General features: G+C 40.8%; 1 pseudogene; it reads left to right on the top strand.

Annotated features, from left to right (window-relative positions):
- Positions 1-3,114: 3,114 nt before the first annotated feature.
- Positions 3,115-12,039, top strand: LOC133771035 (platelet-activating factor acetylhydrolase IB subunit beta-like; annotated as a pseudogene).
- Positions 12,040-23,060: the final 11,021 nt, after the last annotated feature.

Raw genomic sequence — 23,060 nt, 5'->3', positions numbered from 1 at the left:
AAATGAAGAAATCACACTTGTAGATTAAAGGCTAAGCACATCTTTATGCATTTTTATCTGTGTACCAAATACCTTCCAGAAAAATTTTAAGAATTTATATTCCCTCCAGCAATGCCTGGGTAGGTTAATTTCTTGATATGGTCTTTGTCATGAGTACTATCATTTTAAAGGTCTTTTCTCCTTTCCTTGGCCCTTCTTCCCATTTTTTCTCTTGCCAACTGTTAATATAATAATGCACCAGAGTACTGCTAAAAGAAGGTTTGTCTTATCAACAGTCCTCCCAAAAAGCATCTCAAGGATACAGGAGAACTGAAGGTATGTGACTCAGCCTTTTCCGGATAGGCCAAGGGCCTTGGGGAAGAGCAGGGTAATAGAAAAAGGTTTGCACAGGGACAGGAAGAAAATGAAAATTGACTTTGGATGTTCATCTGCGAAAGACTCTATAGAGTGGAAGGTGACTCAGTGGGACAAGTAAAGCAATGTTTTGTACCATCTTTTGGAAATTATGTGCAGCCTAGACTTAAACCTGCCGTGGCTTGGATGTAGAATGGATCTGTCTCCCAAAGGTTCTTATATCAGAAGCTTAGTTAGTCCTCTGTGTGGTGGTGTCAGAAATGTTGGAGGTGAAGCCTAGTGCAAAGTAATGGGGTGTTGAAGGAACCACCCTCAGGAGAGATTAATGCTGATCCCAGAGAGTAAGCTAGTTCTCACAAGAATGTTTCTTATGTGAACAAAAAGAAAAGTGAGCCTGGCCCCAGAATCTGTCTGGCTTCTTGTCTTGCCATGTGCTCTCTCCCTCTCACATGTACCCCTACCCTGATGTCACCCACCAGGCTGTAGTGTAGCCAGGAGGCCCTCACCAGGGCCAAGCAGTAGTGGGTGCCATGCTCTTCAATCTCCAGAACCATAAGCCAAATAAACCACTTTTCTTAATCAGGCACCCAGCCTCAGGTATTCTGTTACAGCAACAGAAAACAGACAAATACATTTCTTGAACTCAACACTTACATATATTGTATGTAAACTCATAGAAACAGGTAATAGAACAGCAAACACCAGGGACTGGGAATCAGGGTGGGATGGGAAGACACTGTTCCAAGGATACAAAGTTTCAGATAGAAGGAATCAGTTGAAGACACCTGTTCTACAGCAGGGTGACTATAGTTAATATTTATGTCGTCCAGTAATGACCTTTTGAGATTTTTCATTTGCAGCTTGTTCTTTCATCACCACACCTCCAACATACAGTTCATCAGAAAAGTCTTTTCACCGTACGTTCAGAATAGATCTTCACTTGTTCCACTTTTCTCCAAATGGCTACCATCACTGCCATCCGCCATCTGGCAATGGGCTCTTAATTGTTCTCCCTTCTACAATCCATCCTCCTCCCAGCAGCCAGAGAAGCATGGTTGTGTCATGTCACCTCCCAGTGTAAACTGACTCAGTGACTTCCTAAGGCCCTCACCATAAATGCCCGTCCCTTCTCATTAGTGGAATCTGGCCTACCTCCAACTCTGTTAAACACTGGTCTCCCCGTCCATGCCTCTGCACAACCGTACTGGCATTGTGACTGCTCCTAGAGCATACTTGCTTCCTTTCCGTATTACAACTTCTCTTTTCCTTTTTCATGATCACTCTTCTCCTTGCCTTTTGCATGGACAGGACAACACTTCTCATCGATCTTGTCCCACGCCAGAATCAGCTTCCCTGAATACTCCACATAATGCCACCCCACTCATCAACCTATTTACTCTCCTTCACACAGCTCTATTTTTTTCTTTATTTAAAAAAATCAAAACTACCTTTAAAAAATGTCCTTGCCTACTTGGGTATTGTTTTCCTTTCTAAAATGTGGTTTCTTTGAGTCCCCTGGCTTTTCATTGACTCAATGTATTTCCAGAACCTAGTAGAACGCCTGGCACATTGTTGACACTGGAAAAAAACAAATGTAACATATATTCATGATTAAATAAAACTATATTGGGGTTGGTGTTGTGACATAGTGTGTAAAGTCTCAACCTGAGATGCTGGCATCCCAAAAGGGAGCTGATTCAAGTCCTGGCCATTCCACTTCTGATCCAGCTCCCTGCTAATGACCTAAGAAAAACAGCAGAAGACCTAAGTGTTTGGGTCCCTGTCACTCATGTGGGAGACCTGGATGGAGTTCCTGGCTTCTGGCTTTGGCCTGGCCCAGTCCTGGCCATTATGGCCATATAGGGGAGTGAATCAGCAGATGGAAGACTTTCTCTCTCTCTCTCTCTCTCTCAAATCAATGAGTGAAGATCTTTTTAAAAAGTTTAAAAACAAAATAAAACCAAATTTTCTTTCTGATAATAGGTTTTCTTACATCCAGATACAATCATGATGGGCATACCCAAGGAATTACTTAATTTTTTAAAAAAATATTTATTTATTTATTTATTTATTTATTTGAAAGACAGAATTACAGAGAGGCAGAGGCACAGACAGAGAGAGAGAGAGGTCTTCCATCTGCTGGTTCACTCCCCAGATGGCTGCAACAGTGGACTGCACTGATATGAAGCTAGGAGTTTCCTCCAGGTCGCCCATGCAAGTTCAGGGGCCCAAGAACTTGCACCAACCTGTACTCTTTTCCTAGGCTATAGCAGAAAGCTGGATTGGAAGTGGAGCAGCTGGGACTCCAACCAGCGCCCACATGGGGTGCTAGCACTGCAGGCAGAGGCTTTACCCACTATGCCACAGTACCGGCCCCAAGGAATTACTTAATTTTAAAATAGTTTTCATTGTGATTGGTGAAAAGAAATATGTCACTGTGTGAATTTTCCGAAATATACTTAATCAATATACCTTATTATAAATGTAGCTTTTATAGCTTTTCATTATTAGCAATATTACCATATATAAACATGAAGACATATAATTATTAAAATTGATAAAGTGGCTTTGCTAGATCAAAATATTTTTACACATTTCATCAAATTTTCCCCAAGAAATATTTAAGAATTGATTCTCCATGAGCAGAGAACTAAAGTTCTTATCTATATATGTTATGTCAGATTGCAGTCAGCTAAAAGGAATAGAAAGCCATGACGAAGACTGGTTAATAAGGGGAGAAATCCCATTTAATCAAGGACCATGGATAGAGCAGTGTTGAGAGCTGCTGGATTCGGTGACTCAATCAGGACATTTTTCTTCTGTGTTCTTTGCCCTAAGGCCAACTCGTCACAGGCTCACACAACAGGTAAAGAGGGTCTGGGCCGTACATCCCATTAAGACCTTAACCAGAGTTCAAATGGCGTCATCTCTCCTGGTATCCCCTTCTGAAGATGACGAAGTGTTTCCCAGAGGCCTGAAAGCAGACTGCCCTCCACTCTCCTTGTCTGGAAATGGGTGACAAGACTCCTCCTCAACCAGTCACTGATAAGGGAACAAAGACCACCAGGACTTGTTTTCCTCTAAGTGGTAAACCAGCCTGGATTTGGCCTGAGGTTGAACCCCATGAGGATTCTGCCACTAAGCAGGAAGCTGGAGTGAGGTGGATCTTGGCAGACAGTCCACAATATCAGATAACAAGGAGTCTTAACGTTAAAAACAAATTGACTCTGTGTTTAGTGAAGAACTATGAATTAAAATTGTATTTCTTTGACTAGTATTTTGCATGCACATTTTTTCCTATGTGCTGCAGCTTTTCTATTCTATCTTTTTTTAACTCCTTTAGTAGAGCTCAACCCTTTTGGGTGGCAGCTGAAGAGAGAGAGAGAGAAAGAGAGAGGGAGGAAGGAAGGAAGGAAGGAAGGAAGGAAGGAAGGAAGGAAGGAAGGAAGGAAGGAAGGAAGGAAATGAACCCAAGCAGCAGATTGAAATCATTATAAACATCCAGGCTACTTTGGGAGAATTCTCTCTACGGTTGCCAAGCCCACGAGTTTCCTTATGTACACTGACCATTCAGTAGAACAGGAGAGGCACTAATAACCCATAAAATATCAAATAGTTGCACTAATCGCGTCTTCACTAGCAGACAAATAGGAGGACTGCAGCTCCCCAAGAAGTTCCTTGGGTTTTATGACAACTCAACACAACTTCATTGTGACTACACATTATAATCTATGTTCCAGATCCCTTGCAAACTCATTCCACATCTTCCCTTAAGGAAGACAAGTGAGGTGACACATTGCCCTAGCTCCACTTGCTTTTCAACTTGTTTGTTTAGGGATTTTCTGTCATAAGAATCGATGCTGCTGAGAATGGATGCTGGCAGTTTAATTTAATTGGACAATCAACTCCATCAGTTTGAACTCCTATTTCTACTTTCTCTCCTCATCTTCTGCTGTTTTCCTCCAATATCTCTAATTTAGTAGCTAATTCAATTAATATTTATAATAACTGAGTAATAATGTATTTTGCATTTTTAAGAAAATCTTGCCTTTTTAACAATAATGCTCACTGGCCATTTATCAGGTTGTTTATCCTTTGCTCATTAATATATATGCTGTTTATATAGTAAGAATATTGATTATGTGACATATGAATTACCAAATCTTTTTCTTATATTTTTTGGTCTTCAAACTTTATTGACTTCAGAGAAACAGATAGAAAGATAATAGAACTGCATGTATTATATTAATTTTTTCTTTCTCATTTCTGCCTTGGGTGACATGGTTAGTAATAACTCTTACCCTGAGATCAAATACTACATCCACTCAATCTTTTTCTTAGAGACTCATTTTATTCATTGGAAAGACAGAATTAGAAAGAGAGGAAGAATGAGAGACAGAGAAAGAGGTCTTCCATCTGCTGGTCCATTCCCCAAGGGCTGGGCTGGGTCAGGGTGAAACCAGGAGCTAGGATCTTCTCCTGGGACTCCCACATAGGCAGAGAGCTGGATTAAAGTAGAGCAGCAGAGACTCGAACAGGTGCCCATATGGGATGCCAGCACAGCAGGCGGCAGCTTTGCCCACTGTGCCACAATGTTGGCTCTTAGTCACTCAATCTTTTCAAGACTGTTAAGCCTTCTAATTTTGCAACAAATATCAGTTTTGTTTGTGTGTAATGAAAGCTTTTCAACTATTAACAAGAAAAGTATTGGGGGCGACAGAGTGGATTCAGCCTGAGGAATGAGGTCCTGTCGGTAGAATGCATTCTCTTTCACACTGTCCCTGGACGGTCATCGCCACTCACAGCCACCAGCTTCTTACTGCCTACTGCCAACTCCAGAGTTCCACTCCAACATGTAGAGGAATTCTCCAAGCCCATGAGAATTAGAAGAGACTCAATGACTCGAGGGGAGAAATGGAGACGCAGGAGCAGAGGAACCGCATGGGAAAGATGAATATCATTCAGCTTCTGATTTCTCTGGCCAAGGTCAATGTGATTTCTGCTTTAAGCTTCTGCCGCTGCCAGAAATGGCAGATATTATTTAGAAACAGAAAATAAGGAACTGTGGGGAGAAACCAGGAAAGAAAATATTATTCATAACTCTCTCTCAAAATATGCATTGGTGGGGAAATTGGCAATCAGATCTCATAACTACTGGAGAATGTATACCTACCCATCTGTCAGAATTATGATTCACAAACTGAAAGGGAGGAGAGAGGTGTTCATTTCCTCTGAGTATGTCTTAAATATCTGCTTTGTGCATAAAGTGATTGGGGGGCAAGTGCTGTGGCATAGCAGATAAAGCTACCACCTGCAATGCTGTCATCCCATATGGGCACTGGTTTGAGTCCCAGATGCTCCACTTCCGATCCAGCTCTCTGCTATGGCCTGGGAAAGCAGTAGAAGACAGCCTAAGTCCTTGGGCCCCTGCACCCGCATGGGAGACCCAGAAGAAGCTCCTGGGTCCTGGCTTCGGATTGGTCCAGCTCTGGCCATTGAGGCCATTCGGGGAGTGAAACAGCAGATGGAAGACCTCTCTCTCGCTCTTTCTTTCTCTCTCTCTCTCCCTCCCTCCCTCTTTCCCTCTCTCCCTTCCTCCCTCTCTCCCTCTCTCCCTCTCTGCCTCTGCCTCTCTGTAACTCTGCCTTTCAAATAAACAAATCAATCTTTAAAAAAAAAAAGAGAGATTGATACACTAGCTGCTCTTTTAAAAAAAAGTGTCTTCTATTTAAAAAATTAAAACCTATAAATTAAAAAAAGAGATCAGTTGGGTTCAATTTTCCAGGGAGAAATCAGTGAAATAAAATTCTTATACAATACTCAGAGAGTTTCCTTAGAGGTTGATTTAAAAGTGAAAGAATTCAAAGTACATTTGTTTTAGAATGATTGGTTTTTTAATGACTTATTAAACTAATTGATTTGAACCTTCTGTGTGTTCTATGAGAGGAGGGAAAACTGGTTTTGGTGATTTGAAGGTAAGAAAATAGAGACCACAGAAAAGGTGAAAAAGACTCATCCTAGGACATGGAGCTAGAAAAGGCAGAATTAGGACAAGAAATCTGGTTTTTGGATTCTTATTTTGGTGTTTCTTTTCTCCTTTCACCACAAAATTCTCATTTTCTAGGATTTTATACAAAGAGGTGATAAGCTGGCTACAAACCATGGCAGTGGCTTGGAAATACTGCAGCACTAAGAAGACAAGGTTGAGAAAATGAGGAAAGTGACAGGAGAAGCATGTTGTCATTGTACCCAAACACTTCATTAGGATGGCTCTGAGCCAAAGAGAAAATGGATGCTATTTAAAAAAAAAAAAAAAACTGTGTGATACCCCCACATTAGAAACAGCCACCCTAGAGGTTTTGTTTTGTTTTTGACGGGCAGTTAGACACAGAGAGAGAGAGACAGAGAGAAAGGTCTTCCTTCCATTGGTTCACCCCCCAAATGGCCACTACGGCCAGAGCGCTGCGCCTATCCGAAGCCAGAAGCCAGGTGCTTCCTCCTGGTCTCCCATGGGGTGCAGGGCCCAAGGACCTGGGCCATCCTCCACTGCACTCCCCAGCCACAGCAGAGAGCTGGACTGGAAGAGGAGCAACTGGGACAGAATCCAGCGCCCCAACTGGGATTAGAACCCGGGGTGCCAGTGCCGCAGGCGGAGGTTTAGCCTAGTGAGCCGCGGCACTGACCACTCTAGAGTTTTACGAAGAAAGAAAAATAACTTCTAGCTGTTCTAGTAATGGCGCTCTACAGAAGACCACAGTCTCTATCATGGCTTCAAGCCCCAGCTCTGCCAACTGTGTACCTTTGGGCTAAGCCACTTATGTAAGCCTTGTGTTCTCATCTAGACAATGGAGGAAAGTCAGGCAGCTACCTCAGAGAGTTGCTGAGGATCTAATTCAATACATATGATATTTCCATGTACATAAAGCATTTAGGACCGTGTTGGGCACCAAGTAGATAGAATAATGGTCTCCTATCATTGATTGTATCACTATAAGGAACATGAATTATTCCAAGAGGCTTCTTCCTGGTGGCCTCCATTTTCATAAACTGAAATTCCTCTTCTTCCCACTTTAGCTCTTAAATCAGGAAGTAAACCCTGATGCTTTATATATGATGGTCACAAAACTGGGAGACAGAGAAGAGTCCAATCTAATCATGAGTCGGTAATTTAATCATGAAGTCTCATTTCTTATCTGTGAATTGAGGATACCAATAAAGTCTCACAGAGTTGTTTTGAGGGCTGCATAAAATGGGCAAGAAATTGTGCTTTTGCATGAAATCCTCTGGAGACTCACAACACCCATAGAATCTAGTTATACACATTCATCATTCCACCTGCAGAGCCTCCTGCTACTGCTATGATTTTTTCAAAGCTCATTCTCCTGATGCTCATCTCCTCTTCCCAGGGAAGTTCCAGGCTTCCTTAGGCAGCAGACAATAAGCTTTTTTTAATGTATTCATTGGACATAATTACCCAGGATTCTGAAATGCCATTTCTGTTTGTGGACCAACCACACTGGGTCAGCCACTGAGCAGCCGCATCAGTTCCTGATCTGCAAACTCTGCATCTTTGTAAGATCTATTTCTTGTTTTTCTGTGCAACTTTAGCACAGGATCTGACATTAAGAATGAACTCTGAAGACAGTAGGGCAGGGTGGGTAATGAGAGCCTTCTGTGTCATGAGTGAGAGTCCAGATATTTCACTAATGGGTGATAGAGAACCTAGGAAAGCTTTTAAGCATAGAATGAATGCAATCATTTCTGGTTATTAGAAAAACCTTTGGAAATTGTGTATAGGTTAGGAAGACACTTTGCCTGGATGTACAACCTATAGAATCAGCATGATCACAGAAAGAAGAAATAATCTAAGTATTCTGTCTAACGAGGAAGGCAAGAATTCCAAATAATCCCTTAAATATTTTCAACAATATCCTTAAGATTTCATTTAGTTGTATTCAATTATATTATTAACTTCTGATAATTTTTTGAAAAATTACAAAATACAGAGAAACAAAAGAAAAGAAAAACCCTAATCATCCACATCTCACTTCTTAGAAATCAGCACTATCTCCACTTTTTTGTGGACATCCATTTTTCTCAGACTTTTTCTTATGCATATGGAGAGTGAGAAGGGGACAGAGGGAGAAAGAGAAATTCAGATATGAAAATAAATAAATAAATAAAAACAAGAGAAATAATCAGGAAAAGGAGGAGCCAGGGATGGAAGAAGAAGATGTATGAGGAAGAATTCTCACAGAGGCTCAACAGATAAAGTCCAAGTTGCTGGGTCAGGAATTCCCATAGGAGGTAAAAGTGAATACTATGGGGAGTGGGCCTGGGAATGGGAGAACAGTATGAAGTGGCCCGCTTCACTTTAAGTAAAAATAGTTTGAGATATAGTTCATGTACCATGCAATTTCCCTTGTAAAGTTTCTAAGTCAGTGACATCTAGTACATTCACAGATGTGCATTTGTCACCACAATCAGCTTCAGAACGTTTTCATCAGCCCACAAGCCCCCCAACCCACCACCTGCCCTCATCTTCCTCCCAGCCCATGGCTATCACTAATCTACTTTGTCTAAAATATTTGTGCATTCTGGATATTTCATAGAAGTGGAATTATACCATATGTGGTCCTTTGTAATTGATCTTTTTCACTTAGTAAAATGGTTTTACGGTTTACTCATGTTGCAGCATAGGATTTTACCTTTGATTAAAACTTTTCCATACAAGTTTACTTAATTGTATATGTATCACTGGCACTTATTACTTTTGTAATCTAAAAAGTTACAAATGAAAAAAATACGTTACACAACTTAATAAATCCAAGTGGAATAATACTTTCTATAATTTCTAGTTTTCACTTAAAATGATTTGGCAAATGAGTCATTAACATATGTGAAGTCAGGGATTGTGCTAAGCACATCAGGTATTGTCTTAGTTAATATGCACACAAACGTCTTTGAAGTATTCTTCTTGTCATTTTATAGCAGTTATTTTGTAGAAGAGGTACCGGAGTTAGGAAGCTGTGAAGTCCGGATTTTGAAACCAAAGAGTCTGCCTCCAGAGTCTGCATCCTTCAAAATGGTAAATATAGCTGCTTTAGCATTGTTTAAAAATTGGTCTAAAGATTTATTTTATTTACTTGAAAGACAGAGTTTCAGAGAGAAGTAGAGACAGAGAGAAGTGCTGGTTCACTCCCCTAATGGCCACAACAGTCGTAGCTGAGCAGATCTGAAGCCAGGAGCCAGGAGCTTCTTCTGGGTCTCCCACATGGGTGCAGGAGCCAAGTACTTGAGCCATCTTCTACTGCTTTCCCAGGCCATAGGCAGAGAGCTGGATCAAAAGAGGAGCAACCAGGCCATGAACTGGTGCCCATATGGGATGCCAGCGCTTGCAGGCTGTGGCTTTAACCCACTGCATCACAGCACCAGCCCCAAAACATTGTTTAAAAATTTTAGTACTTAGAACTGTGAACCTTAAAGGTATAAAATAATAGTTATATGGAGCATGTTCTTTGAATAGAACATGATGCACTGTACATGGTATCAATAATTTAAAATATCTTACCTAAGTCTCAAAGACAGAGAAATTATTAATGTATTAATGGTTCTGTAGACTGCAAAAAAATTCATTTTGCTTTTAGCTTTCCCATGGTGTATCTAAGATGTATTTCAATATGTAACAGCTAAGGTTTGTTGCAACTTGGCTTTTCAGAGATATGCAATACATATCAGGCATATGCAATACATATCAGGCATACGCAATACATCAGGCAAGATACCCCCTGAATTTGTATAACTCTTCTTTTGTGAAGCACAATATCAGAAAAAAAAATTGTTTGTTTATTTGAAAAGTAGAAAGACTGACATCTTCCATCCACCAGTTCACTCCCCAAATGCTCACAGCAGCCAGGGTTGGGCCAGGCTAAAGCCACATCCTGGAACTTAATCTGGGTCTCCCACATGGATGGCAGAGACCCAAGTACTTGAGCCATCACCTACTGCCTCCCAGGTTTTGCATTATCAGGAAACCAGGTATTACAAAGCTTTTTATTTTCCAAAGGAGAGACACAGCACTATATCAAATAAGCTTGATGTTATAGCCAAAATGGTGCTGTCCCAGACAACAAGATGAACTAAATCAAGCTATAGCAGGGTATCATTATTCAAGTGGTCAAGAAGAGGCACATTAAGCTTTTAAAAAGGAAACTTAACTAGATATGAATGAAGAATGAAATAAGAAGCATACTGGTCTTCGGGAAAAAAATGGAATTCTGTTACTAGATTGCAAAAGAAGGTCATGGAATTAGAATCAAAACTAAATGAAGCAAAAGAAGAATATACATCTGATGAGCCTCTTGGTCAGAAAAGAGACCCACAAGAATGGATTCCCCAACCACCAGAAAAACGCGCTTTGCATGGTCACAGGAGTCCAGTCAACTCGAGTCATATTCCATCCTGTGTTCAGTGTTATGGTCTCTGTGTCCGAGGATGCTACAATTTAGGTGTGGGATTATGAGACTGGTGATTTTAAATGATGTCTTAAGGGGCATGTAGATTTTGTACTGGACATTTCTTTTGACCCCAGAGGCAAGCTATAGCTTCCTGTTCTGCAGAGAAGACCACAAAACTATAAAATTTTCAGGGCTTTGAAGTCATCAGAACTATGCATGGGCACAACCACAATGTCTCTTCAGTAGCCATCATGCCCAGTGGAGATATGAGCATGTTGCAGAATGCATTTCCTGGGCTCCAGAAAGCTCATATTCTTCCATCTCTGAAGCAACAGGATTTGGGACTAAAAAAAGTGGCAAGCCTGGGCCATTTTTGCTATCTGGAACCAGAGACAAGACTACTAGGGTGTGGGACATCAGGACTCGCATGTGCGTTATGATCCTTGTGGGCCATGATAACTGGGTACATGGAGTTCTGTTCCATTCTGGGAGAGTTTATTTTGAGTTGCAGTGATGATAAGACCATATGTGTATGGGATTACAAGAACAAACAGTGTATGAAGATGCTCAATGCTCATGAACACAACACTTTGTTACCTCTTTGGATTTCCACAAGACAGCACCCTATGTGGTTACTGGCAGTGTTGATCAAACAGCAAATGTGTGGGCGTGTCATTGGTTGAGTCTCATGGCCCCTCCTCCCTTGTTCCTCTGGATTCATTGGGATGATACCATGGCTACCTCATTGAAGTCTGTTTAAATAAATATTGTTCTTTCATGTAAAAAAAAAATGACACTAGTGTGACTTCCACACAGGGGAATCAGAAGCAGAGCCAGGACTCCAATCCAGACATGTCAATATGAGATACAGATAACCCAAGTGGCAACTTAACTGCTGCAGCAACTGCTCTCCCCCAATACGAGGAAAGTGAGCCACCTTTTCCCAGTTACAGAGAGACTCATCTTTAGGTTTACTCTTTTGTACCCTTCATAATGGAGTGACATTTATAGATCTTAAACACTCTCCAAATGCAGCAAATTGAAGCCAAGAATGCAAATCCAAATATTTAACAATTCTGTGTTTGTGTTTATTATTAGTACATATTGTTCCTGTTAAGACTTCCGTTTTGGTCAGACTGTTACCCTGAAGAATGAGCTGCTGTTCATGCATGCTCCATATGGCAAAAAGAACCGTGTTCACGGGATGAAGTTACACCATCTGTGGTAGTATTCCTTTTCTTCTTTTAAAATGGCCTTTAAATGATAAATCACTAAAGCAAATACATTTCCCCTTTTTGGACATCTTCGTTTTTAAAAATATATGCAACTCTCAATGTTTTCATCACATTTATCTTTTTACAGATTTTCATGACCACACAGCTGCTTCTCCTTCAAAATCAAAATTTGGTAGTAACAAATAATAACAATTCTATGTTTTTTCCATAGAAAACTGAAAATATCATGGCAGGCTTTTACACTGGTTTTCTTCTAACTGGCTTTTGTTAAATCCTATAAGAGCAAAAGGTTAAACATTAATTCCTGGTTCATTATCAGGTGATAAAGTCACAAAATGCTGAAGGAACATACCTCATATGAGGCCGTGTTCCCAAATAAAGACTCTTAGAAAACTGACATGGAGCAGGTATTCAATAAAAAACATAATGAATGAATAAATGGATGAACAAATGAAGTAGAACCAAAAGGTTCTTAAACCTAACTTTTGGTTTTCTTTTATTCCTGAGAGGCCATATTTCTTGGAAATTTCAAGATATTGGAATGTTATATTGATTGGTGAGACAATTACGAAAGATGTAACATATTTAGGATGAAAATACCACTAAGAGAGGAGAGAAAGGAACAAAAGAAAGGATTGCCTTAAGAATGATTGAGAAGGACCGGCATTGTCTCCCTCTCTCTATCTCTGTCTTTCTTTCTCTCCCTAGCCCTGGCAACTCATGACTAGAGCCTAGGGAGATTACTGATGCCATGAACAGGAGTGTCAAATTGTTAAGTCAGCAACAGGGGTCACTGTGTACTTACATCCCATGTGGGATCTGTCCTTAATGTGTTGTCTAATGTGCAGTGATGCTATAACTAGTACTGAAACAGTATTTTTACACTTTGTGTTTCTGCGTGGGTACAAACTGATGAGATCTTTACTAATTATATACTGAATCGATCTTCTGTATATAAAGATAATTGGAAATGAAAAAAAAGGTGTTAAATTGGAAATGGCATAGAAAATTAATTTTTTTAAAAAAATATTATGTAGGATCTCTGTCTTTAATGTGCTGTACACTGTTATTTAATGCTATAACTAGTACTCCAACAGTATTTTTTTCATTTCGTGTTGCTATATGGGGGCAAACTGTTGAAATCTTTACCTAATATATACTAAACTGATCTTCTGTATATAAAGAGAATTGAAAATGAATCTTGATGTGAATGGAAGGGGAGAGGGAGTGGGAAAGGGGAGGGTTGCGGGTGGGAGGGAAGTTATGGGAGTGGGGAAGCCATTGTAACCCATAAGCTGTACTTTGGAAATTTGTATTCATTAAATAAAAGTTTAATAAATGAAAAAAAAAGAATAGTTATGAATTCTCCACAATTGATGACAGACAATATTGGAAGCTCAGAGTTCACCAATTTGGATAAATATTTAAAAATCTACACCCAGGTATTTCCTATTCAAATGCCAGAGAACCAAGACAAATATAGACTCTTAAACATAGCCAGAGCCAGGAGAAAGACATCTTATTACTGGAAGTGCAAGGATAATAATCACATCACATTTTTTCACAAAAGTCACACAAGTAAGAAGGGAGTAGAACAAAATATATAAAGTTATATAAAGTGTTGAAAGAAAGAACGTACCAATCTTGAATTTGGTATCCAGAGAAATGATTTTTGAAACTGAATGAGACAAATAGAAATTGAGGGAATTTGTCATAATAAAACAAGTAAAATGATGTCAGAAACTGGATCTATGCAAGGAAAGGAAGAAGTTTAGAGAAGGGAAATATGAAACTACAATAAAGTATTTTTAAAAAGATTTATTTATCTAAAAGGCAGAGTTACAGAAAAGAGAGAGAGAGAGATCTTCCACCCACTGGTTCACTCTCCAAATGGCTGCAGTCTCCAGGACTGGGTCAGGCTGAAGCCAGGAGTCCGGAGTCTGTCCAGGTCTCCCATGGGGGTGGCAGGGGCCCAAGCACTTGGGATATCTTCTGCTTTTCCAGGCACATTAGCCTAGAATTGGATGAAAAGTGGAGCAGCCAGGACTTGAACTGGTACTCATATAGGATCCTGGCCTCATAGGCAATGGCTTAACATGTTGTGCCAAAATTCTGGCCCCTAAAATAAATTCTTTTAACTTTTATTATAATTAATTGATGTAAAAAAGTATTCAAAAAAACAATATTATATTAAATGATTATCACTTGTAGATAAGTGAAACTCATAACTGCCATATCATAAGGACTTAAGAGAAATTAACAATATATTATTGAGAAGAATTTAGACTGCCTTTGAAGCAGCATAGTGTTATTTAGAGGCAGACTAAATGGATACTTTATTCTCTATGACAACCACTAAGAAGAATGTTTAGAAAGAATTACAAGGGCTGGCATTGTGGCACAGAGGGTTAAGCCACTGCCTGACATTGTCACATCCCATATGGGCACTGGCTCATGTCCCAGCTGCTCCACCTCCAATCCAGCTCTCTGCTAATGACCACCCACATGGGAGAGCTGGATGAAGCTCCTGATTCCTGAATTTAGCTTGGCCCAGTGCTGGCCTTTGCTGCCATCTGGGGAGTGAACCAGTGATGGAAGACCTCTCTCTCTCTCTCTCTTAATCTCTCTCTCTCTCTCTCTTAATCTCTCTCTCTCTCTCTGACTTTTAGACAGATAAATCAATCTTTTTTTAAAAGCAAGAATTACAATTGATTGCATTATGGTCTGCATTGGATCCCCCCAAATTCATATGTTGAAGCTCCAATCCTCAGTATCTCAGAATTTAATTGTATTCCTTCAAAGGGAAGTTGAGTTAGAAGGGCATTAGGGGTGTGCTCTAATCCAAAATGATTGATGTCCTAATAAGAAGACGAAATTAGGACACACAAAGAGATGGCAGGGATTTGTGCACACAGAGGAAAGAGCCTGTGAGGTCACAGTGAGAAAAACACTACCTGGAAGCCAAGGAGAAATGCCTCAGAGGGAGTCCTTGCTTTGGGTCATCGGCCTCCAAATAAGTGAGGGAATACCTTTCTATTGTTTAATATACCTAGTCTGTGGCATTTTCTTTTGACAGCCTTGACAAACTAATTTAAAATGCTAACAGAGGAGAGAAAACAAAATCACTTAAAATTGTTCCATTAATACCAGAAGAGGCGGGAAAAGACTGGGAGACAAAAAATAGAGAAGCAAAGTGCAAGGGAACACATAGAAGACAGCAGCAAATATGTTAGATGCTTATCCAACAGTACCAATAATCACCTTAAATATCAACAGCCTAACTTTAAACATCAACCTCAACAGAGCAATTAAAAGAGGTTGTCAGAGTGAATTTAAGAAAAAGTCATAATTATGTCTAGTTTACAAAATTAGGATGGATCCCAACATGGGGAAATGGATGCACATTAACTTCTGCATATCCCATGGCAGAAACCAGAAGGGCAAGTGAACACACAAGAGAGGAAATTACGCAGTATCATCCTTCTTATTAGTATCTTATTCTAACAATTCACAGCAATGATATTAAAGCTTTCATGAGAGACCTAATCACCCTCCGGCAGACCCTACCACTTAATAAAGTCAATTAAATTTCAACATGACTTTCAGAGGGGATTTTCAAACTATAATATCACATTAATTCAAAAAAGTCTCTAATAAACAAACATTACAGCAAGTAGCAATCAACAATAAACCTTGAGTAAGAAGAAATAAATGTTCTGAGTTTTCACACTGCATTAATTTAAATGTCCAAGTTTCAATAAAAAAGTTATGACACACATAAAGAAACAAGAAAGCATGTTTCATACACAGGAGGAAAAAAGGAGTTTAAGAAACTGTCTTTGAGGAAGAGAAAATGCCGGACTTACTAAAATGAAGGTTTTGAATCAGCTGCCTAAAATATGTTCAGTGAAGTAAAGGAAAACATGTTTTAAGAACTTAAGAAATAGTAGAACAATGTCTCACCACATAGATAATATCAAGAAAGAGACAGAAGTTACAAAAAGGAACAAAATAAAAGTTCTGGACTTGAAAAGTAAAGGAACAGAAATAAAATTTTCACTTAACTGAAGAATTAAGAACTCATAAGAAAGAATCAGTAACTATGAAGATGGGTCAACTGAGAATATTAAGTGCAAAAAACAGAAAGATAAAACAGCAAAAAAGAACAAAGCCTCAAAGACCCGTGAGCTGTGTCAAATATTCCAAGTTATGAATAACAGGAGTCCTTTAAGGAGAGAAGACAAAAGGGGGCAAAAAGAATCTTTGAAGAAATATTGACTAAAAACTACTCAAATTTGGGAAAAATATTTACCAACACAAACAAGAAGCTTGACAAACTTCAAGTAGGATAAACTCAAAGAAAAATCACAAATAGACACATTACAATCAAATTGTTGAAAGTCCACAACAAAGAAAAAACTTGAGGACAGCAAAAAAAAAAAAAAAAAAATAGCCGCAGGATGTTATTATATATAAGAGATCTGCAAAAAAATTAACAACCAATTTCTCATTAAAAGTTATGAAGGTCAAAAGACAGTGGAATGACATAATGACATATTCAAAGAATTGAAACAAAGACTACCAATCAAGAGTCGTATTATTCAGCAAAACTAGCTTTCAAAGTTGAAGAAAAAATTAAGGCCTCCCAGATAATTAAACAGTGAGGCAATCTGTCAAAATGAGACCCTCCATACAAAAAATATTTTATGGAGTTTCTGGAATGAAATAAAAAGGCACTAGACTGGGGCCGACGCTGTGGCATAGTGGGTAAAGCCGCCACCTGCAGTGCTGGCATCCCATATGGGCGCCAGTACGAGTCTCAGCTGCTCCACATCTGATCCAGCTCTCTGTTATGGCCTAGGAAATCAGTAGGAGATGGCCCAAGTCCTTGGGCCTCTGTACCCAAGTGGAAGACCTGGAAGAAGCTCCTGGCTCCTGGCTTCGGATTGGCACAGCTCCAATCGTTGCAGCCAATTGGAGAGTGAACCAGTGGATGGAAGACTCTCTTTCTCTGTGTAACTCTTTAAAATAAATAAATAAATCTTAAAAAAAAAAAAAAAAGGCACTAGACAGAAATCCAAACCCACAGGAAGAAAAAAAGAGGACCCATAAAAGTAAGCTAAATATACGAAAAAAGGCAGTATGAATGCACTTTTTGGCTTTGGGAGTTTCTTGTTTTAAATCTCCCATCTAGATTTATAAATAGCTTAATTTAAAAATAGCTTAATCAGGGGCTGGTGCTGTGGCACAGCAGGTTAACGCCCTGGCCTGAAGCGCTGCCATCCCATATGGATAGAGAGAGACCTGGCTGCTCTACTTCTGATCCAGCTCTCTGCTATGGCCTGAAAAGCAGTAGAAGATGGCCCAAGTCCTTAGGCCCCTGAACCCACGTGGGAGACCCTGAAGAAGCTCCTGGCTCCTGGCTTCGGATCGGCACAGCTCTGGCCGTTGTGGTCAATTGGGAAGTGAACCATCAGATGGAAGATCTCTCTCTCTCTCTCTCTCTCTCTCTCTCTGCCTCTCCTTCTTTCTATGTAACTCTGACTTTCGAATAAGTAAATAAATTTTTTTAAAAAAGATGTAATTTGAATTGCAATAACAGCACAAAGGAGACATACAAGCAAACTTCAAGAAGTTCATGGAAAATGGAATTTTCAGATACATTTCATTTGTTGTAAAAATTTTTAAATCCATGAAGTTTTTTTCATACCCTACTGGTGTGGCAAAGACAGATAGCTAGGGGAGAAGCTGGGGTCTGATATCTCCAGCTGAACTGTAGCTGGACAGCTCCTTGCCAACCCAGGAGACATCGTGGGACAGTGACCATCAGCTCCAGTCAAACTGCTGTTGACAGATCCAGGGATGGTGTGTGTGTGTGTGTGTGTGTGTGACAGCTCCAAGTGATTTGCATTTTGACAGCTGCAGCTAACCCAACACAGCACAGCTGTAGCAGGTCCATGTGACAGCCTAGTCCAGTGGCATGACTTGTGCCATTCTGTGCATCATCCCCGTCTCTGGTTTTTTTTTTGTTTTGTTTTTGTTTTTGTTTTTTTTTTTTAATTTTTTGACAGGCAGAGTGGACAGTGAGAGAGAGAGAGACAGAAAGAAAGGTCTTCCTTTGCCATTGGTTCACCCTCCAATGGCCGCCGCGGCTGGCGCGCTACGGCCGGCGCACCGCGCTGATCCGATGGCAGGAGCCAAGTGCCTATCCTGGTCTCCCATGGGGTGCAGGACCCAAGCACTTGGGCCATCCTCCTCTGCACTCCCTGGCCACAGCAGAGAGCTGGCCTGGAAGAGGGGCAGCCGGGACAGAACCGGCACCCCGACCGGGACTAGAACCCGGTGTGCCGGCGCCGCAAGGCGGAGGATTAGCCTGTTGAGCCACGGCGCCGGCCCCCGTCTCTGGTTTTTGTGCACAACCAAAGCTTCCCTTTCTGTGCCTCATGCAGGTTCCCTCCCATGGCTGCAGGATGTACCCCCTCCCTCCACAACTTTTAGGTCATTATAATGTCATTAAAATAATATTACCATGGGGGCACACCCACTCCCATCAGGCATCTGCCACCATGACACTTCCACTATTTCCTAAAAAGGGCACAGAAATGAATGGTGCTTGAGTACTGCCCCAAACTCCAGCCCCTTTTGCATATTCAGTTGAGTTCCACCCCAGACATCACCCCCTATACCTCTGGAGGGTATAAAGGGAAGACCTAACCTTGTTGATTGGGCTTTTTCTTGGTTGAGGGCTTCTTCTATTGTGCATGGGGGGGGAGGGGAGCTTTTTCATTGCTGGATGTTTTTCCTTGGAGAAAGGGTTTTCTTTGGGGCCCTTTTTTGTGGTTTTTGTCTGTTCACATACGACTTGGTTCTTGAGCTTGCACTTTTGTTTTGCTCCAGGTAAATTCTGCTCTCCTCTACATTTCTTTTAATGATTTATTTTATTTATTTGAAAAACAGAGTTACAGAGAGAGGTAGAGACAGAGAGAGATCTTCCATCCGATGGTTCACTCCCCAATTGACCGCAATGGCCGGAGCTCTGCTGATCTGAAGCCAGGAGCCAGGAGCTTCTTTCGGGTCTCCCACACGGGTGCAGGGACCCAAAGACTTGAGCCATCTTCTACTGCTTTCCCAGGCCACAGTAGAGAGCTGGATTGGAAGAGGAGCAGCCAGGACTTGAACCAGTGCCCATATGGGATGGCAGCGCTTCAGGCCAGGGCGTTAACCTGCTGTGCCACAGTGCTGGCCCCACTCTCCTCTACATCTTTATATACCCACCTTTGAATTCTTTTATGCATGGAGGGCAGAATCTAGAATAGGTCTAGCTGAGAGCCTGCAGCCCACAACGCTACCACTCTGAAGCAACTTGCTTGACAAAACAGTAGAATGACCCACGGAAGACTCAGCTACAGTTCCAGGTGGGGCAGCACATACAGGGTTGCTGTGCTACAAGACAGATTTGTAGTCTGAAGCACCACTCAGTGTGTGATGCCATGTTTTCCAGAAAACAAGTGTCAAGGACCAAGGAGAAATGGCTTTTCATATTACTACAACTGAAAAATAACTCATGATTTTTATTTTCTCACCAAAGCAAAAGGGGTGAACTGTTGTACTGGGCTGTCTGTTGGCAATTTAGGATTACCATTGGCAATTTGGAATTACTGTCACCCAGGCATCACCATTATCCCTTTCTAAATTTTCCTTTGTAACACAGTGCAGTCTGCTAGCAAGAGTACAAGATACAGAAAACACACATAAGAGGTCATCATTCTCCAGGAGACAGTTACAAGCAGAAGCATGTACAGACTGCAGACAGGAGGCCTGACACACGTGGGAAGTTTCTTGACAAACAGCTGAGTATGAGTAGGTGCTGCCGAGAGATTTGAGAAGAGCTTCCCAGGGCTTCTTGGGATTTGCAGTAGCTTCTGGACAAGGTATAATCATAGGATTTGCTTTGTTTTTCGAGTTATATATTTATTCATTCATTTGAAAGGCACAGTGACAGCAAGGAGAGGGGAGAGAAAGAGAGAGAGAGGGTGTGTGTGTGTGTGTGTGTGTGTAAGACAGAAAAAGAGAAATAGACCTTGTACCTCCTGGGTCTATTCCCAAATGCCTGCAACATTCAGAGCTGAGCCAAGCCAAAGACAGAAGCCAGGAACTCCATCTGGGTCTCCCACATGGGTGGCAGAGACCCAAACCTTGGGCCATCATTTGCTTCCTTCCCAGGCATATTAGTAGGAAGCTAAAGAAATGGAAAAGTCAGAACTCAAACTAGGCACTCCAACATGAAATGCAGGCATCCCAAGTGGCGTCTTAGCCCACTGCTCCACAACTCCCACCCCAATCACAGGTTTTCTGCTGGGGGCTGAGACAGTTGGTGACAGGTTCCCTGACTGTTGTTACTCTGTCCTTCCAGTGAGTGTGTGAGACTGAAATGACCTGTGTTAAACTCCTTTTACTTAGAAAACAGAGTATGGTTTGTGTTTCCCTGGCAGGATCTTAACCAAAACACCTTACAACACATTACTTTTTCATTCTGCAAATATGTCTTAACATTCAGATCCAAGAACTGCTCAGAGGATAGAAGGGGGAAAACTCTAGCTGGGCGGTCCTGCTGATTGTTGACATTCAGCGATGACCATCATGAGTCTGAAATCACTTTAGAAACACTCTAAGATCAGTAAAAGTTATTAGTTGGCTTGTCAATTCTTGTGACCTGGTTAAAAAAAAAAGCCTTTCTTCTCAGGGCTTCAAACACTGGGCCTCCACCACCAGTGCAGCTCTTCTTCTGCTTTTTGCAGGTCCAGTTCCTTCTCACCTTTCAGATCTCAGCTTACATAACATTGTTCAGATGGGGCTTCCCTGAGCTCACTGCCTACAGTTAAGCCATTACCCCCGTAATGGGTAATTATGACACCCTCCTTTTTCCCCCTTAGTGCCATATACTACATTTTTCATTATATTTTTGTCTACCTGAATAGTGTCCATCTCTTCCATAAAACTGTTAAGTCCCATGGGAGGGCACACCCCATGTCTGTTTTTATCATCATCAAATATCCAGCAGCTAACATTATGTCTTATACATGTAACACTCATAAAATTCATGGGATAAATGAGAAAAATTGCTTAGAGTGTTGTCTTCCCAGATAGGATTTAGCCTTCTCCTCCTATAAACCAAGCACATCATCATTTGCACAGTTTTTTTTGCACACTGGTGATTTGGTGGTATCCTTAACTCAGAAGACATCAACTGGGGAGTTGCTCTTGGATGCCCCTTCCTAAAGCTCAGATGATCAGTCTCTCTAAATATTAGGCCACGAGGAAAGAGCACGATTCAGCGATCAGCAAAGGCAATGCCTAGCAGGACAAAGAGCCAATCCAGGGCCCTCATGTGGAAGCAGCTAGGGAGACAGGCACGGTCCCTAGAGTTTTCTTTCTTAACAAAGGAAGTTCATGTTGTCCTATGGGTAATTTTGGCCTGATATTAATTTTATTGGTGGCTCAGTGGTAACTTAAAATAGGGAAGCAGGAAGAAATTGAGAAACAAGCTATATTTTTATTACTAAATTTCTTGAGAAACCAACTTTAGCAAGCAGATGAAATAACAGGAGATACACAGATCTGTCTTACTTTTAGACAGTTACTGAAGAGATGCCAGACTGAACCTCTTGTATAGTCAAAATGAAGCTTCTCCTATCTTTTAAAATGTTCAGTTATGATTCTGCAATATGCCTATGTTGTTCATCTCTGATATAGTAAAGAAAAAAATAAGTGAAATATAAATCACAATAAAATCCTAAGTATGTACTTAAATGTAGGTACTTCTTTCATTTAGTCATTCATTAAAAAGCTATATTGCTAAGAAAATCTCTATGAAGTTTGACATCTGCATTCATTGCATCATAGAGAGATACCTCACTCTCCAGCTGTTTCCACATGCAGGCCCTGGGTTGGCTCTTTTTTCCACTAGACAGTTTCTCTTTTTTTTTTTTTTTTTTTTGTCTGTTTGTTTTGTTTTTTTTACAGGCAGAGTTAGACAGTGAGAGAGAGACAGAGACAGAGAGAAAGGTCTTCCCTCCGTTGGTTCACCCCCCAAATGGCCGCCACGGCTGGCGTGCTGCGCCGATCTGAAGCCAGGAGCCAGGTGCTTCTCCTGGTCTCCCATGTGGGTGCAGGGCCCAAGCACTTGGGCCATCCTCCACTGTACTCCCCAGCTACAGCAGAGAGCTGGCCTGGAAGAGGGGCAACCGGGACAGAAGTGGCGCCCCAACTGGGACTAGAACCCCGAGTGCTGGCGCCACAGGCGGAGGATTAGTCTAGTGAACCATGGCACCAGCCTCTTGTTCTTTTCTAAGGATTACATCATGGGTCTCCTGGGTCACTGTGGTAGGAAGAAGGAGAGGGCAAAGGGACAGGATGATATTTTAGAGCTGTCAGATACCAAGGGAACTAGATCACCACTTACTCAGCAACAGAAGCCATTTATGTAATCAGTACCCTCACCTATGTAATGCAATGGATTCCAACATCAGCATAAACTGGTCATTTAAAGTCATTTTCATTATTATCATCTCTGATAACACTATCAGGTTAAAAACAGTTCATGTTTTAACTAGAAAATTAATCTCACTTGTGGCATAATTCTCTTTAGAAGCGTTAAAAATAGAGTCTCATAATGAAAGTATCTGGTTTAGTCTTAATTTATTATTGTGTTTAATAATAAATTAGTCTTAATTTATTATTGATCAATAGATACTGATCTACTAGTAGTGGGACTTTATCCACAAAAAAAGAATCTATATAGTTCCTCATAATGTAAAGATGTTATCACATGTACTTTCTCATTTTATCCCAACAATTGGAATTATGAAGTGCTAGAGATACCAACATTTAACAATATTTGTTGTTAAATATAACAACAAATAGCATTAGCATTCATGGATGTTTTTGAGATTTTTACAAATATTTCTTGAATATATATGAAGTCTTGTAGTTGGTATATTTACCAACACATGAA

The sequence above is a fragment of the Lepus europaeus genome, chromosome 12, assembly GCF_033115175.1.
Source record: "Lepus europaeus isolate LE1 chromosome 12, mLepTim1.pri, whole genome shotgun sequence".
Lineage (NCBI taxonomy): Eukaryota > Metazoa > Chordata > Mammalia > Lagomorpha > Leporidae > Lepus > Lepus europaeus.
The sequence above is the reverse complement of the archived record's forward strand: the minus strand, read 5'-3'. Positions and strand labels throughout refer to the sequence as shown.